General features: G+C 36.7%; 1 long non-coding RNA gene across 6 annotated transcripts in view; it reads left to right on the forward strand.

Annotated features, from left to right (window-relative positions):
* LOC110351880 (uncharacterized) overlaps window positions 1-17,020 on the forward strand; it is a 33,204-nt gene extending 16,184 nt beyond the window's left edge. The window contains exons 2-6 of one of the 6 annotated variants that reach the window (XR_011806985.1): window positions 2,551-2,626; window positions 3,829-3,874; window positions 8,106-8,119; window positions 8,299-8,377; window positions 15,470-17,020. This is a non-coding gene — a long non-coding RNA (uncharacterized lncRNA). The other 5 variants (XR_011806984.1, XR_011806982.1, XR_002399899.4 and 2 more) reach the window with 5 other exon arrangements.
* Window positions 17,021-18,632: the final 1,612 nt, after the last annotated feature.

The raw sequence follows: 18,632 nt of genomic DNA on the forward strand, positions 1-18,632 counted from the left end.
TATTTTTTCTATTTTTTCATTTTTCTATTTCCTTTTTCTTTTTTTTCTTTTTTTCCTCTTTTTTTTTTTTCCTTTTTCATTTTTCCTTTTTCTTTTTCCTTTTTTCTTTTATTTATTTATTTATTTATTTTCCTGTAGATCTCACTCTCCATGAATTTTTATTGTGTGTGACATTGTGAACAAAAAAAAAATGCTAATTATGTTTGGGTAAATATTCCACTACATGTGGAATTTCTGTAGAAAAGACAGATAGGTTAAGCAGAGGCTAACATTAAAGCATGTAAGTGTGTGATATGTGTGTAATATGAATTGCATTAAAATAAATGTTTTGTCTGGATGTCTGTGCGGGCATGGTTTTCTTAATGGGTAATTGTTATATAGGCAAGTACATAAACAAAGTGCATAAACAAAGCAAGACTCCTAACTTTATTCAGTAGTTAAAGGTCCAGAGTTCTCCATTACAATACCAAAAAGATACCGCAAATATTGCGCACAAATTTGTCCATCAATCATGGACAAAATGAATGAGAATAACAAAAGTAGTCAGGATCAGAACTTAAGAATATTTATTTATTTATTTATTTTTGATTCAACACCCAGTTTTGTCAGTATGGAATTATGAATGCACAAGTGCAAGATAATAATTTCTCATACATCAAAGCAAATATAGACAATAACACAACTTCTTAAGGGAACAGAGAAATATTAGACTGAAGTTGAAGGTGAGAACTCCAACAGCTTGTTAAATCATAGATCATATTTCCAGAAAGCTCTGTCTGCCTTCAATCAAGATTGTTCAGGGAAAATCTTAAATTATGTAGTTTTTCTTATTACATTTATTACATTAATACAATGTGTTCATTTTGAACTGAACTGTCAGGTGCAAGAGAAGGTTAGAGACACTTCCAAAGACATCTTAATAAGGTAATACATAGAAGACTAAATATCACATACAATATCAAAACAGATAAGTTAATACTTTGTGTTCTGCACACAAAAATTTTTCCTGTGCATTCTGAAAGATGGATTTGAAAATGGTCATTGGTGACCTGACCATATAAGAAGACAGTCCTTTCATATTTCAGCAAAATAACTTGCCAGTGATATTACCGTGTCTTCAACATTTCATAATGTTTGTGTGGCTTTGCAATATTCTGAAAACTGGAAGATTTTTATTAAAGGATGATTTTAAAATATATCTTTACAGACACACCTATATTTTGTAAGTTCATCTGCCATATTATTTGTCCGAGTTATATAGATTCACATGGCTGGATTGTTCATCTTATTCCCAGTAAGACAGAAGACTATAATTTGTTTTTAATTTGAACCATTCTAACATTTTGTTTTAAATAACAGCTTTTTGATCTCTGAATACATTCATAGCATGCTAACAAAAAGAAAACTGTTACTCTACAAAAATGAAATGTGGTTAGGTTTTCTCATACGGATACAATAAAGAACACTTCTGGTGGCTTGACATTGCACAGCTCAATAGTTTTTGACAGGGAAAATAACTATCGTTTAGTCTGAGCTTTGGCAGTACTACAAGTTATTAAATACTTGAAGTAATCCAGTAAGTGAAACTTTGTTATAAGGAGGTTGCTTCAAAGTATATTATCTCCATAGTTACAGACATTTTCATTATGTTAGCATTTTTCTATATGAATGTGCTGCTTGCTTCTTAATTTTTATATTGCTTCTGGGATTGTTCAGGATAGCCTTTTGGAAGTTTTCTGTTTTCTTCGCCTTTTTCTTCTTGTCTTTTACAAGTAGGATGTACTTGTTCTGAAAAAAAAATATATATAAATGTTCTGGTAAAAATAATATAATTTCAGAGCTACCATTCCAATAAATTATCTTTAAACTCCCTTATTATTTCCTAAAATGAGTTTTGTTTAGGTCTCTAATTTCCTTATTTTGCAAAGACAGTATCATATCACTATACATATACTACCTTGGCTATCTTTTGGTCTTCCACTATCACAACATGCGAGTTCATCAATCTTCAAATGCTTCTCTTCTGTAGCAGTTGGGAATAGCTGCTTCTCAGTGCAGATGAGGAACCAGGACACCTGTGTATAAGCACATCATGCAGACACACATGGGTAACCAAGTGAGTTACAAACAGGATGTCTCTGATACAAGCAGGAGCAGCTCCAGTGTTACATGTCAGCACAGCTGCACTGCTTCCAGGATCTCAGGTAACGTCCCTGTTGAGAGCTGCACTCTGCGGGTGCATTATGTGGCTGTTCCAGAACCTAGCAGGGACTCTGAACTGGGACAGGGACACCAACTCCACAAGGGTAAACTCTACATTTGGAGTACTCTCTCTACCTCTCTCCTCCTGACATACAGACCACCTTAGCTGGAGGTCACTGAAGCACGTGGAAAGGAACCCATTGGTTTTACCTGAATTTTGTTCGGACCTGGAGCAGTTTTGGTAAATCCACTAATGGGAAATTCCAGGGTCAAATTCTAAGAGCTTGCAACAAATACCTTCATGTTTTGTACAGTGAAAAATGATAGCTTGTTCTTTGTATGCCACAGGGAATACAAAAAAGCTGAGGAAAGTAATCACATGATTCCAACATCCAGCCATAGGAGGAAAAATCTGTCAATGAAGGTGAGGGAACTGTAGCTGACATATATAGGTGTAATGAAGCATATCAAATGTGAAATGACCAAATCATAATGCCAATGTATTTTACCACGTCCATCCAGATATGGCTGTGATTCCTTATATAAAATTATTATAAATTAAGTCTCTTTCTAGTGAGGAACAATGGCTAAATTAATATTTAGGATTAATTTTTAATGGATTATTTTTTTTTCTTTTTTTTTTTTTTCTCCCCTCTGGTAAATGGGTAAATGACAGTTATTTTATTTTTTGTCATACAGAAATGTGAATTGTGGTGACATTGAAAAGCAATTAAGTATAAGTTGTGAAAAGATCACCTTAAGATTCCAGCTGTGTTAGGTGAAAAGAAGTAAACAGACTAGAGGACAGTGGAAGAATTCCCAGAACATGATTACTTTTCAGACAAAACTTAAATTCTACTTATTTTGTTTATGTTTCAGAGAATCTCGTTTGTTTTATATTATGTGCAAAAATAATCACTAATAGAATAATTTTAAAAATAAATGGGTGTGTATATTGTGAAGTTACCATTGCTGAAACTCTTATTGAAAGCAAATGGACTATTTGAAATCACCCTAAAAAATGACAAGGTTTGCATAAAGTCATTGTATATCATATTACAAAATAATCTATGAGTTGACTCAGTACCTCAGTTATGAGATTTTTTTTCCTGAGTTCTATTAGTATTTAGCATTATCCACACTATCATGGATATAACAGAGACGTTAAATAAAACACAAAACTCCACAATATGTAATTTTAAGCTTTTATTCATTAGAATAATAATTTTATTTATTTATTTATCTATGTTTTCTGTCATTTTAATGCCTATTAATTAGGAAAATATTTACTAATTTGTAAATCTTTTATAATGGATACAAAGAGCAAGGGTGAACATTACTCACAGAACCACAAACATAAGGCTCAATTATAACAAGGGAAGGCACAACTTCAAGTACCGTTTCTGACAGGTATTTAGGAGTGGAGAATTGTAGGTCTGGTTAGAAGTTGATGGAAATGAGGTTTACAGCAGTCATGGTCAGAGCTGAGGGATGCTGATCTCGGGGACACTGATTTGAGACATGCAGAGGATGGTGCAGAAGAGGAGGTGAGCTTTTGTACTGAGCTGTGTGACTGGTGCCAGGTTATGAAGGTCAAGAACTTAACAGCATGCTTTCATTTTACAGCTTTATTCCACATATGAAGGCAGTCAAGGAATCCAGCCAAGATAAGGTAATAGCAGAAATACATATTTTGCTGTGCTTTAAATTTGGACATGTTTTATGTTTCTCTACTGCAATATTATATCTTGCAAGAGCACTGGTTTCTGAAATCAACAACGTGACATGGAGCTGTGACCTAAACACCCATACTGCAGTGTGCTGCGTTGTGAGAAAGAGGGGAACTCAGTTCCTGTTATTATGGTTGCTCTAAGCTCCTTGGACTGGTGGTGGGCTCAAAACCATTTTTGATTTATAAACTTGCTGAACTGTACATGAATTTCACAGTTCTGTAGGAACTCTTCCACTCATTCAGATAATTTCAGGTTAAAAATAATAATAATAAAAAAAAATTCATCAATTTTTTTTTTTTTACTAATATAATAATCAAGCATCTAAAAATATGCTTAATATGTTTAAAAACTCCTACGCTGGTCTCCCCAGGCAAGAGAAAGCTCACCTAGTAAGAGTTGTGTAAGACATGGAGAAAGGAAATGAATATTTATATCCTCACCTCACAGGCACTAAAAGTAGTCCTGTGTCAGGCAGTGTTGCTCCAAAGACCAGCCTACAGGTTGGAACATGTGAGTGCTAGATGGAGCAGAGAAAGCTTTCAAAATTTTCTGTCTTTCTTAAAATTCATAGTAAAACTCTGTTGTCTCCAGTAGCACCAACACTTTATTTTGAGGTTCCTTAACCTCTGTTTATGGATCTGTGGCCACACTGAAGCCACGTGTGTTCATGGAGGTCTGGGTGGTCTCAGTAGGCACTAGGAGAACTAGTGTAACCCTTGTTCTGCATCGTCCTGTAGGAGATCTTATCTCCACTGCCTTTACATAAAGTTCTGCAGAACTAGCCAATGAATTCAACACTTCTATTAATTGTTGGAAGTAGAAGTATTGTGAAAACTCATGTGCAGGAATCCCTCCATTTCCACTGGTGGGATTACAATGACCTCAACATATGGAAAATCTGTTAAGATAGATCTTTTGGGCCTGGACAAATATTTCTTTTGTATTATTATTATTATTATTATTATTATTATTATTATTATTATTATTATTATTATTTACATTGCCTACCTCAGTGGAGCAACATGCTATCTGATTCTTTTTCAGATCATTGAAATGTAAATACATGTATTTAGTAACAGGTAAAGTAATTATGGTCTGCTACAATGTTTAATCTCATGAGCATTTTATCAGTTTGTCAAAAAAATGTATATATATGATCCATAACATGGGTCTCATCTATAAACAGTGGGACACAGCTCTGTGAAAATATTCAGCATTTATACATGTGCAGACCAGCAAAAATGAGAGTCTTTAAAAGATATGGATATGGGACTCCATTTGGTATTGCTGGGGTTGATGCCATTTACTGTTTTCTGTTAAAAACTCCTTTAACTGCAGAGTAGAACAGGATTAATAATAAAATGCCATGAAGCACATCCAAAATGGCAATAAAATAAATGAACCAAAACCACCCCCATTTGGGGGCAAATAAAACGTTTTGTGAATGTTCAATATTCCTTTTTTCTCTTTTTTTCTTGATAAAAGTGAACTGCTGCAGAAAGGCTAATACTGAGAAGTATTATCATGTGAAAGAGCTGCAACATTCAAGAAAAAATGCTGTTCACTGACTAAATTTCAATGTCTTAAAGCTTGCTGAGATTTAAACTTTCTCAGGGGTCTACAGAAACAAGTAATTTATGTTTATGTAAGGAGGAAAGGATTCTTTGCACAAGTACAGCAGTAATAGCTCTGGTATGTGCTTTGAGGTCTGCAAAATTGCTTTTTCTGGGGAAAGCAGTTCATTAAATTTCCACAGCTAAAGCCAATTTGCACAATCCAAGTAAATGTCCAGGGGTATTCTCTGAGGGATAAAGGGATGAATACACCCACAGCACCTCCTCCCACCGGCAGCAGTCACGGAGGCTGGGGGTAATAGGCGTCCTCTCTTGCACATCCTATGAAGTCATATCATGTCTGAACCCATCTTCATACCACAGTCACACAGAACTATAATTAGTAATAATTCTAGTTAGCAATATACTATTGTTCAATAACACATAGGCAAAAAGGGGAGTTATTTCCAGTGAGTCAAAGGAAAGCATGCATTATATTTAGGGTGGTGGCAAGTTTTTACCCAGTGGGTGTGGACATTTTTTGCAGGATGTTGCATTACTTCCCTTGCATTCAGTACACATGGGGAAAGGAAGGGAAGTATATAACTTCTGTCTCCACTCTATACTGTTAAAATACAAAGAATATCCCCCCCCCCTTTTTTTTTTTTTTTTTTTTTTTTGCCTTCACATTAAGGGTTCTGTTTTTACCCTCCATATTGCCCAACAAACTGCTAAAAATTTCCAGCAGCTACATTTTTCAGTGAAGCCAAGTATAGTATGAGGTTTTCCAAAAGGTGAATGAAACAATCCATTGAAAATGTCAGTCAGAAGCCAGAGTATAATTTTATTTATTTTTTTGATCCTAGTTCAGAATTCCTATGATTAGCATGTGGCAAACTGTAAAATGAAGTGGAACAAAACAGCCTGAAATAAATTTCACCTTGACCTGATTTCCACTTGACTGAATTTGTTGTAGTAAACTGGTGACACATAGTGGATAAACAGTAACACATGTCTGCATTTGAAAAGGGAGAACAGATGGTAAACACACTGATACAAGAACTGTTACACAAGAGCTCTGTGTATAATTCAGAAAGGTCAAATCCCTGAAAGCCGAAACAAGTTTGATAAGGGAAGGGATTCATTGACAAGAAGGAGTCAAGTGGGCACAACTGAAGAAGATATGGTTTACTGCTCCTCAGTGGGTTTCACTCAGAAAAGACATCTGGTCACATCTGCCTCCTTTTTTAAAACAACTGTTGAAGGTGTTACTTGAAGGGGTATTTGTTCTGAAAGGCACTTGCTTAGAGAAAAACACTTTACTGGTCCACTGGTTGGATTTGTGTCACTGTCCTAAAAATTCACTTCTTGGGCAACAGGAAAATACATGTTTGTTACTGTTTAGAATATATTTTGACCTTCCAAAGACATTGATTTAATGGATAATGGCTTCTCCAGTGTGGATTATCTGCTTCTGTTGGTCTGCTGATCTGCTTCCACATGACCATGAGTACTGAATTGGGTAAAGGAGTCTAAGCTGAGCTCAGGAAGGATTGGGAAGGCAGCTGTCTTTGAATGTCTTTAGTGTCTTCATGTCCATTGGTCGTGTGGGACGGTTAATGTCCTTATTTCGTATATCAGGACCCAGTAATTTGTCTAGTGGCCACCTGAAATGGAATAAAGAGTGGAACAGACATCTCCCAAGTCCTAGGTAAATACCCTACACTTTTGACTGTCTTCTGTCAGAAGCACACTGGAAAGATTTGGTCAAGTTGGGCTGGAAAACAAAAGGAACCTTTCTTCCTCACAGAGTATTGAAGCATTCATGGTCAATAAGAGGGAAAAGGAAAGAGAATACAAAGGTGAAAATACAAAGAAGAGTTCATTAGCCTATGGTGGTGTTGGTGGTAGAAAGTTCCTAGATCTTTTTTCAGTAGTGTGTCTAGATAGATAATAAGTAATTTAGCAGAAAATAAGAAAATAATTTCTGTAGAATATGAAGATTTTAGTTTCCAAAGCTATTCAATGAAATATTATATAGATGTAATTAATGGTATAATAGCTCTTCTCCTTTAAAGTTGGGTTCTACTGTTAAAAATATACCTAGAGAGTGTTATTCCTAAACCATGTTTTTTCAATCAATTCTTGGCAGCAGGCTATTAATTTAAAATTGAAGTTGCTCTGTTTAAGGACTCCCAGAAAACAGAGATGTAGTGAAAAATTAGGTGCTGAAGTCAGGCATGTTGAATTTTCAGCTTGTATCTGTTTTCAAGAATTAACAATGCCAAAGTCATTTCACTTGTGACTTATTTAACAGCTGTCTGCAATTGGAGATCCAAATTTAGTGTCTTATCACATCTTTTGCTCTAGGTTCTACTTATTCCCTTTAAAAAAAAAGTAGTCCAAGCCAACAGTTTTTCCCCAATAATACAGAATTTTCTTTTTAGCTGAGTAGAGACCTTGCTGGTATCCCTACCAAACACCAGACACCTCTCTGCTACTCATCAATGTGTCTGAAATTTGATTAGTGGCTACAGCTCCAAGACTAAAGGGTTTGTAGTTTTGACATTTGGAGAGCCCAGGATGCATAAAGGTGTTGTTCTGCTTTCTTCCCCAGATCCTCAAATAGTGGTAAGAAGCCCTTGAACCAGTGCTTCAGTTCCTGGCCACCATTTGGCTTTTCACCATGGTGACATTTACAGGGTGCCACAAGGATGGCCAAAATTCACAGAATATGGCACAACTCTGTACTTCCTGAGGAATTTTCAGGCTGTTCAGATCAGGAAATTATGATGTGTCTCTCTGTGCAGATCTCATGCTGCAGCTAACCTGCCTCACCTGTGTGCCTTCCTCTGAGAGATCCTGTGGCAACAAGAGCTGCAGGAACAGGTAACTTTCCTCTCTATTCTAGAGCAAGTGGTGTTATTTGCTTGTGAATGATATACTCTAGAACTAGATCAGGATTCTTAAGACCTCATCTGTAATATATCTCTCTCTACAAAGTTACATCTTAAACATAAGCATATTCCTTCTGTTTTCATTACTTATTTATATCTTACATTAATTTTCTTTATTATCTATTTGTGGATTTTTTTTTCCTTTGAAAACTGTTAGTTGTTTTGCTTGTGTCCTGAGAGACTGTGGAAAAACTGCTGTTTGGCTTTCATCTACTCATTTTCATAAAAATACTTTGCTCTCAGTGCATTGAGTGGGGCTTCTCTTGGATAAAATACAGCTGTTTCACTCCACCTCAGAAATGGGTGAAATTTGCTCAACTGAAAAGTAGTTAGAGGGTCAGTGATTTATGCTAAATCAAGATAACTGGGTAATATTTCATGTATCTTTCACTATATGTGGATGCATGAAATGCTTTTTCTGATCATTTTCAAAAATTATTATACATTCTTTATCAGGAACAGTACTGGTAGTATTAGCTCCAGCTTATGGAAGGTCCCTGAAGGTTCAGTCCCACCCAATCCTATTCTTCTCTCAAAGTCCCTGTCCTACTCCTATAGAATTAGTGAATATTTCTATACACTTCAAAAATACATTTCTCCCTCTTATTAGTTCAGCTTGTAGGAATGAGCTGGCCTTTTATAATATAATAGTAGTTCTTTCATTTACTCCAGAACACCATTATTTTCCTACCTCTTCAACAGGATGAGTCTGTATTTTAATGGAAATGACATCAATCCCAGAATCTGTAAATCCCTTCAAAATCTCATGAGATACAAAAAATGTCTCAATCTACATGTCCTGTTTTAGGCTACGTTTACACTAGCAAGTTTTTCTGTACACTAAGGGCAGATCAGTAGAGCAAGACAACTGAAGTCAAGGATCTGGTGTCCAAATTATGAGTTTCAACATTTTTACCTCAGACTGGCTCTAGTCTGGTCCCAAGGAATGAATCTCTATTAACAAGGGGAATGCGTTTTCTGATCTGCTAATTAGATTCATCAGTAAGTAGTCCAGCTCATGTAATCTGAACCCATTTTTTTTTTTTTCTGTGAACAAAAACATAAAAAGTTGGAAAACTGTGCAAGTCATTTTAAAAGTGCACTCCTGATCTAAGCAAAGCTGAATAAAAATTAGCTCTACCCTTACCTACACATCCAACCTGCAAGTGAAGAATATCAAAAAGCTCACAATTCTCAGCCTGAAACACACTTGTGCAGAGAAGGTGATAAATGGGAAAATAACTATCAGTCTTTGTGAAGGATTTAGGAGCACAAGGAGTGCTAACTTCTTTTGTGTTGTGTATGTGAGAAAATACTTCATTGTCATTAGCAGAGCAGTCGACATATCACAGGAATCCAAATGCCTCTTTCTGCCTCAACTGAGAGGTCAAGGTGAGTATTTAGACCATTAATGTATAAATTATAAAACTCTAATATCAACTCTAAAAAGAGTTACTAAATACTTGTCATCTGAACATCAAAACAGCATCTTTATTTAAGGAGTAAATTAAATAGGTTTTAAGTCCTTCAACACAGAAACATTTGCTTCAAGGTGAATGTGTGTAGAAGACATTGCCTCTAAATCAGAGAATATAGAGGGTTTCTGGATTCACACATGCATTTAATAATTGTAATATGTCATATTTCTTTTACAGCATATTAGCCTGAACATACTATTACTGTTGCACCTTTATTTTATGAACCTGGAACTACACTGCAATTTTTTTTATTTATTTTTTATTTTTATTTTTTATTTTTCATAAAATGACATTTAAAAGAAAGGATCAGCAAGGTTACCTCAGTGCTGCTCTTTTAGAATTACTGAATAGTTCTGTCTTTAAAGGTCATGAATAAAGGGTAAAGTTCCTAAGTCTCTGCTTTTAAAATATTTTTCCCTTATTTTTACTTAATGGAGGATATTTCAAGTTTCTGTATCTCAAGATAGGAATGTATAAAACATGGCAAGATAAATGGGCGTAAAGCCCACCTTGTATTTTATAGAGGTACCATATTATCAGAGTATTGTTCAAAATGTTATCAGTGTCTCATAACAGATGTGACATTACAGTTTTTCTCTTCAATACAGGTATATTCCATCTGTGAATCATACATGTACATCTCGATGGCTAGGTTGAATTAATTTTCATTTCAGGCATAAGCGTATCGTAGGAAATACGGCAGAATTCTTGTATGGCCACATGAGAACATCATTCAATTTTCAGTAGGTATCTCATCTCTAACATTTGTTGATGTATAACAGGAACCCAGTCTGGACATTGAAAGACTAAAGCTCACTTAATGTTACATAGAGCATAATGAGACATGCAGCAGTATCTGGTATGCAAGACTAACAGCCCATTTGGGGTGTATCCCAGGCAAAAAGCAGAATGTAAGATAATTCTGATAAAGATTACAAAAAGTCAGGACCAGGCAGTAAACTACGGCTTCAAAAGGAGCTAGGATAAAGTCACAAAATGATCAATAAAGCCTTTACCAGTTTCTCATATGGAAAATGCTTTTTTTGGTCATCCACTCCCATCAAATAAAGATGATCAATAAAAATGGTTCATGTCTTATCTATTTTTCAGAAAAATTACATTCTAGTGAGGCCCCATTCAGTGAATACCTACATGAAATGTTAAAATATATGTCTTTCCATAAATGAAGAATGTAATTAGTGATACATAGAAGAAAGATGCAACAACTGATTACATGTTGGATACTCATTACGTAAGCAGAGCAGAACACAAAAAGATATATTATTCACCTTGGGTATGTCCCGAAGATAATTGCCTTTGCAATTAGGCGACCAGAGAAAGAAGCCATTAAAATTTAAAATCAGAATGGTAATGCTTATAACCATATACCATCTACAAATCTTTAAAGATTAGGGGATAATACCACTAATCACATTTACTAAGCTCAGAGCACTCTGTGTGTGAGCTGTGAATATGTAACTTGAGGTCAACTTCTGTGACAAGTTGTATTTACACGTACCTCTAAGGGTTTGCTTCCTGTCTACTAAACAAAAATCTGAAATAAAAGGTTAAAAAGTGAATGCATTTGTGGAAACACCATTATGAGAATTTTATGAAGTAAATATAAGAAAAAATTACAGTCATCTTGAATCAAAATATTTTATATATTTATAGAGCAACCTTTAGGGCTTTGTTCTACATAACCACACCTAGGATCCTTGAAATGCACAAGAAATGTTGATTTACATTTTAAAAATTGAATAACTTTTTCTAACAAATTGATATTGTTTTTAAACATTAAGATATGCAGCCCTCTTCTGCTCTTATGTGTATATTGCAGACCCATTTATTATGAGAGCTATCACTGATAAAAACAAAAACAAGTGAACAAAAGAAACAACAGAAAAATGATATTCAGCCTGCAGAAAGAAATGTTTACTGAAAACACCTACTTTGCTCAGATGAAAATAAAACCAATCCAATATGCCATCAAGATCAGCAGTAATTTTAGTAACCTCTTTTTATATGAGTACACACTTCTAGATAATGATCTGTGCCCTCAGAAGTAAATATGTTGTCATTAAATTTTTCACCGTGATGTCTACATAAAATCTATTTAAAGAAAGCATGCTTTGCAAGAAATATAATACTATTCTAAATGGTTTCCCTCCTTCCCTTTTTCTTCCTCTCTCTTTATCTTCTGGAAGAATGAAAACAGGAATTATGAGAGAAAAAAAATAATTTGGATTTATTTTATTTTTTTTAAAAGGATGTTGAAATTGTTAGCAGAATTTCATTAATTATATTAGAAAACAAAACCAGGGAGGAAATCTGTGGGACTCTATAATTACAAAAGGTCTAAAATAACAGGGATGATAAGGCCATAGCAGGGAAGCTCCCTGAATTTTTAAATCAGACCTAAATGCTGAACACACTGGGGAGAACCCTGTATTTAACATATATATCTGTAACACACTGGTCAGAAGAGTATGAAGTGCATGTACAGGAATTTTTACATTAAATAGACATTTTAGATGCCAATAGGTCACCAAGATTGGATGAAATTTTCCTGAGAACACTGAAGTAAATCAAATGTAAAATTTTAGACCTCCTGACAAGATTGGATTTTCTATAATTACAAGCTGATATTGCGCCAAAAGACTGGCAAAAGACTAGAAAAGATGCCTTTTCCATCTACAAACAAGGCTGTGGGAATGATCCTGGAAACTGCAGACCAACGAGTCTGTTTTCCTTCCCAGATAATATGGTACCATCTATAATAGAGAAAAAGATCAAGGGACACATGAATCTATATGAAGTACAGGCTGTTGGAAAGGAGTCAACATTGTTTCTGCAATGGACAATCTCACCACTTCAGCCTGTGGGTTCTCTGAATACATTGATAAGCATGTGGATAAAGAACAGTTGCTGGACATAAAAAACTTGGATTTTCGAAGAGTCTTTGATGAACTTCCACACCAGAAGTTACTGAAGAGTCTTGCCACAAGGTTGGAGCAAACGTAACCTTCTGCCTGGTGTTCAGCTGCTGGTGATACATGTTTCATGTATCGTGTCTGTATGACCTTCTTAGCTCTGTTTTATCAAGAATATTTTTGTTCTTAAAAGTGAGGGCAGATATATGAACTGAAGGCATAAGTAGAAACACAACAAAAGAATTAGATGGTAATCATTAGCAGCTCAAGGACTCAAGTGGAAACCCATGAAGAGGTATATTTTTTTCTAAAGAAAAATAGCTTGACTTTTATAAAATTTTAATATCAGCAGGGTCAAGAATTGGCACACTCCAAATTTCAGTGGAGACCTGACTGATACCTTCTGGGCTAGCTAAGACTCACTGGGTATCTTGTTGGTGCTTAGTGTGCTACAACTTAACCTAGCAGTATTTATTTATTGTGTATTTATTGGCTGGGTAAATGATTGGCATGTACTTTCAAGTTCTTTGTATCCTGTTTGCAGAATTACCTTGTGCATGCAAAAAGTTGCAAATGACAAAGTGGGCAGAATAGGAGAGGTTACAGAAAGGTTGTTTTGTGGACTGAAGAAGACTTAAAATGTAGAAAACAAATGGGGTTCTGTTGCTCACTTTTCAGAAAAATTAATAGTGGCACAGTCTTAGGATCACTACAGGGACAAGTTTCATTTAATACCAATAACCTGGAGGAAATACTAAGCCCTTTTGTGTAACCAGATGACATACTCATGGTGATCAACTCCAAAATTGCCTTGCAAAAATTTGTGAACAGCTGAACAAAGCGTCGATGTAGACAACTGCAAGGTAATGCACCTAAGGATAGATATACAGTGCGAAATTTGGAAGTAGAAGTCACAACAGAGGTAAGAGATTTCTGAGTTCCCACTGAAAACCTTCAGAAATCTTTGCTCAATTTACAGTGGCTATCAAGACGCCCACTAGTGCTAAGTAATGAGATGAAGACTCAGAGAAGTAATTTTGCCATCATATGAAAACCTGTACAACCATGTATTGATTATTATGCACAGCTCTGGTCTTCAAGACAGTGGATGGTTAGGTCAAAAGGTAAAGAGTTTAACTAAAATGATCTAGGGATAAACCAGCTGCCTTCCACAGAGGGACTAGAACAGATGGGATTCCAGTCTGCAGAGCAGAAGGCTGGGGCAGGATGTGATCAAAGTTTATACAGTCGTGAACAGTAGGTAAACAAAATGTGGAACTATTCTTCACCAAATCTCATAATACACAGACAAGTGTGAGTAGAATACTAGTAAAGGGAAGTGGATACTAAAAAGAAAGATAGGCATACATTACACTAACATAGCAATAATGAATGTTGAGGGGATATGAAAAGAATAAACCACAGAAAGTGTCTGTGTTACTTGTGTTCACTAAATAACCTTATCAGTTGCTTCTCTTCAGTGGGATTACTGGTGTGGATAGAAAATTGCTTTGGCTCAGTAGGGTATTTCTTACAGTCTTATTCCTCACTAAATTTCCATTAAGTTGCCTGATTCTACATTCTGAGTTTCTGAGGCCTAATCAGAGCAGCCATAATATTTTGCAGTAATCCAGTGTTGTGAATACCATGATATCACTGCTGAGGTATTCACACAGCAAAGTTGTGCTGATGGTCCATGAGATTTCCATACTGAAGCAATATTACATCATGGCTTACCAGGAGAAAATAAAGATGTCCAGGAGAACTGTTGTACCGGATGTCTAACAAAGACAGTTTTTGAATACATACCATCTCTTACATTTTCTGACAAATGTAGTAGTACTGGGTGCTGTTATGGAAGCTTTCTAAATTATTGACTGCATTTTATCTTGTGTAATATTCTTCAAAAAGTCTATGTAAACAGTTATATGTGCATTTCTAACACAACCAAAGTTACTCATTGTGGCTTTATCTTGATGCCTATTTTCAAGAAGACAAATCAAAAAAGAAATGGAAGGAAAAAATCCTAGGCTTAAAAGCTATTTGGACAGATTTTTGAAAGATTTATTGCAACAAAACATAAAAGCCTAAGAATCACGTCTGCAGGAAATTAGCTATGCATTCCAAGAGACTTTTAAAGTGGAAATTTGGGACTGACACTTCTCTACTCTATGAAAATACAAGACTAGAGCAATTTCCTGCCTTTAGTCCAGCCCACTTAAACAGGAAAAAAAAAAAAAACAACAAAACAAAACAACAAAAAAAATCTTGACAAATAACATCTTATTTAATCTTCACATGCAGTAAAAGTACTCTCAGTGTCTGTCAAATATCTAATTAACAGTCTGATGGCATCTTTGAGTCTTTAGGGAAAATCTACAGTCGCTTCTTAAAGAGGGACTTCATGTGGTCCATCAGAGCTCTTTTTCTGTTTCTGAGGACACCTAAGTGTACTGTAATTGTTCCTGTAATATTCAGCTGGTGTTGCAGTCCTTTGCAATAAGATACATAAACATGTGTCTTATTCCTGTGTCTATGGTTATTGAAAGTGTGGCTAAATGGAGTTGGAATAAGGAAGAGAATTTATTTATGTTTGATGGAATGTCGTTGCAGGAAAAGGGAAAAATTGAAGGTGCTCCTACTACCATAATTGTCTACCTGGGTATTCACTGACACCACCAGCCCATCTTGCCTGGATATTTCAGAAAAGCCCTGGTCTGGGCCTTGACAGCTGCCGATACTTCAGCCTCTTCTGCTCCTGGTCCAGAGCAATGAAGGGTCTCTCTGAATACCACTCCCCACTGTGAGGCAGATCCAACACCTCTATTGCCTACCCTTCTGGAAGGCAATACTTTCCTTGCCCAGCAAAGTACTGGAGGAGGCTGGCTCTCTACTTATGGGATCAGTGGGGTCTCTGGATCAGGGAAGGGATGAGTGTGATAGGAGGGAATTGTCATAAGGAAGGCACTTTTGTATGCTGTCATGCAGCTTGCAAAAGAACCTTGAAGGGCTGAACAAACCCATAAATATGATTAACAGGGCAGATCTCTGTCTCCCTCTGTAATCCTTTGAAGCATCTCTCCTTTTTCTGAAACATCTCTCTTCCTCCCCAGACCATTTTCAAAGATTTAATATTATCATAATGGATGATAGTACTGAACTGCTATTTATAGATCCCAGAACTAGAGGAAACTCATAGGACAATGCACCTTAATTTTGATTCCAAACTTAACCTGTCTGGCTGACTATAAAATGTAGTGATATCTCCAAATCTTTATTACTTTAAGGATCAAGGATAGCTCTCATCTTGGGGATATCATGGTCCATCCCCACCAGAATTTTGCAATTTGTAACTTGGTAACATCTTTCTGGATCTTATTTTCCTCTGCCCCTAGCTGTAGATGGCACACATACTTGGATCAAGGCTGAGTGCAAAAATGAACATGTAGGAGACAGACTGACTCTTTTGTTGTTGTTTTGAACACATAACAAATAAATTTGTTTGTCATCTGTCGCGGTAAAGGGGTGTAGCTGATTAACCGTTACGGGCCCGGTTGGATTCAGAGTACTGAACCAGTCGGACATTCACCAAAACTGGGGGTCCGTTCGGACATTCACCAAAAACGTAATAACCACCTGGGGGTCCGCTCAGACATTCACCAAAAACGTATTAACCACCTGGGGGTCCGTTCAGACATTCACCAACAATGCATTAACCGTCTGGGGGTCTGGTTAGATTCAGAACACTGAACTATCACGGATAACCACCCTCACCCTAGTTGCATTAATGAGAGCTATCACAATGCAATCAAGTATGGTTTATTACAGCAACAGATAATCAGGTTCTTTTGGATTGCCGGTGATAGTGACTATCTGCAAAAGCAAGCTAGTATGCATGAAATACACAGGTGTTACAGGTGTTCTAGGTGTGGGTTCTAGGTGTGTGTTCTAGGTGTGGGTTCTAGGTGTGTGTTCTAGGTATGGGTTCTAGGTGTGGGTTCTAGGTGTGTGTTCTAGGTGTGGGTTCTAGGTGTGGGTTCTAGGTGTGGGTTCTAGGTATGGGTTCTAGGTGTGTGTTCTAGGTGTGGGTTCTAGGTGTGTGTTCTAGGTGTGGGTTCTAGGTGTGGGTTCTAGGTGTGGGTTCTAGGTGTGGGTTCTAGGTGTGGGTTCTAGGTGTGTGTTCTAGGTGTGGGTTCTAGGTATGGGTTCTAGGTGTGGGTTCTAGGTGTGGGTTCTAGGTATGGGTTCTAGGTGTGGGTTCTAGGTGTGGGTTCTAGGTATGGGTTCTAGGTGTGGGTTCTAGGTGTGGGTTCTAGGTATGGGTTCTAGGTGTGGGTTCTAGGTGTGTGTTCTAGGTGTGGGTTCTAGGTGTGGGTTCTAGGTGTGGGTTCTAGGTGTTACAGGTGTTATAGGTGTTACAGGTGTTATAGGTGCGCAGCCTAGAAATAAGCGCGTTAAAAGGATCAAAGACTATAGAGATTTATAAGCAAATATTCAGATCTCACCCAAAGGCGTCCCAATGGGGGGGGAAGAGAGGCTCAGCCCGTCGACTGATCCCAGGAGTCAGGAGGTCCTAAGGATGTTGTATGTCCTTGGGATGGTATCTCCCCTGACGATGGTATCTTCCCTAGCATCCCCTCTCTCTTGGGCCAATTTATATTATTTTCTATCTTTTAGGTGGAGCTTGAGTGGCTCTAGTCAAGCATATCTTAGTTATGATTGGTGTAAAGTTTTCCCGTTTCCGTTTAAAGTAATAGGCTCCGAGAAATTCAGAGCGCATGCTCAGTGAGGGGTGGTCGCACCTTGGAGGCGGGTAGCTTTTGGGATGGAGGTGTGTTTTGGTATTATAATGATATTATAATGAGCAAAAAGAACACTAGGGTACAGCATTTGTCAAAACATGACAGGTCTTTGGCTTAGGGTGGCAAAAAGTGCAGCTTTGTGCACAAGAACAATCGAGGCCCCACCTGATTACAGAGCCTAGCCGTGGTGTCTCCACTCCACTCTACGCTCCGTGGTGTTCCTTAGAGCTAGCACACCAAGTTTCCCCAGCGCGATAGCATCTAAGGTTGGGAGCCTAGGGAATGCTCAGATAATGCAGTTATGCCCTACCCTGAAAGCCTCTTCAATGCTGTACCTTTTCCTTAAAAGTGTGAATGTTAGTTTTATTTTCCTAGTTACTTCAGGCATTTACACCACATCATCTACTACCTTATTAATGTTTTGCTAATTGCTAATTAGTTTGCATGATGCAGATCTCTTAAATTCCATTAAATGATAAACATGTATGCACAATTCTATTCTATTACTGGGTTTCCTTCCTTCCTTCCTTCCTTCCTTCCTTCCTTCCTTCCTTCCTTCCTTCCTTCCTTCCTTCCTTCCTTCCTTCCTTCCTTCCTTCCTTCCTCTCTCTCTCCCTCTCTCTCTTTCTTTCTTTCTCTCTTTCTCTCTTTCTCTCTTTCTTTCTCTCTTTTCTCTCTTTCTCTCTTTTTATTTATTTATTTATTTATTTCTAAATCCCTATCAGGTAAAAAGTATTAGAGGTTCCTCAAGTACAGTACAAGGTAAACAGACTAATGGCTTCATATTACATTTACTACAATTCATCTTTCTTCCAGTGTATTACCATAAACTATTTCCTCTGCTTTAATACTTTCCTGTTACCAGTCTCCATTAGTGTATATGCCAGTGGTGTAACTAAGATCAACATAATTCATGCAACTTGCAAAAATATTCACACTGTTCTTCGGAAACTAGACTCCTGTATCAGTGCATT

This window comes from Anas platyrhynchos, chromosome 2 (genome assembly GCF_047663525.1).
Source record: "Anas platyrhynchos isolate ZD024472 breed Pekin duck chromosome 2, IASCAAS_PekinDuck_T2T, whole genome shotgun sequence".
Classification (NCBI taxonomy): domain Eukaryota; kingdom Metazoa; phylum Chordata; class Aves; order Anseriformes; family Anatidae; genus Anas; species Anas platyrhynchos.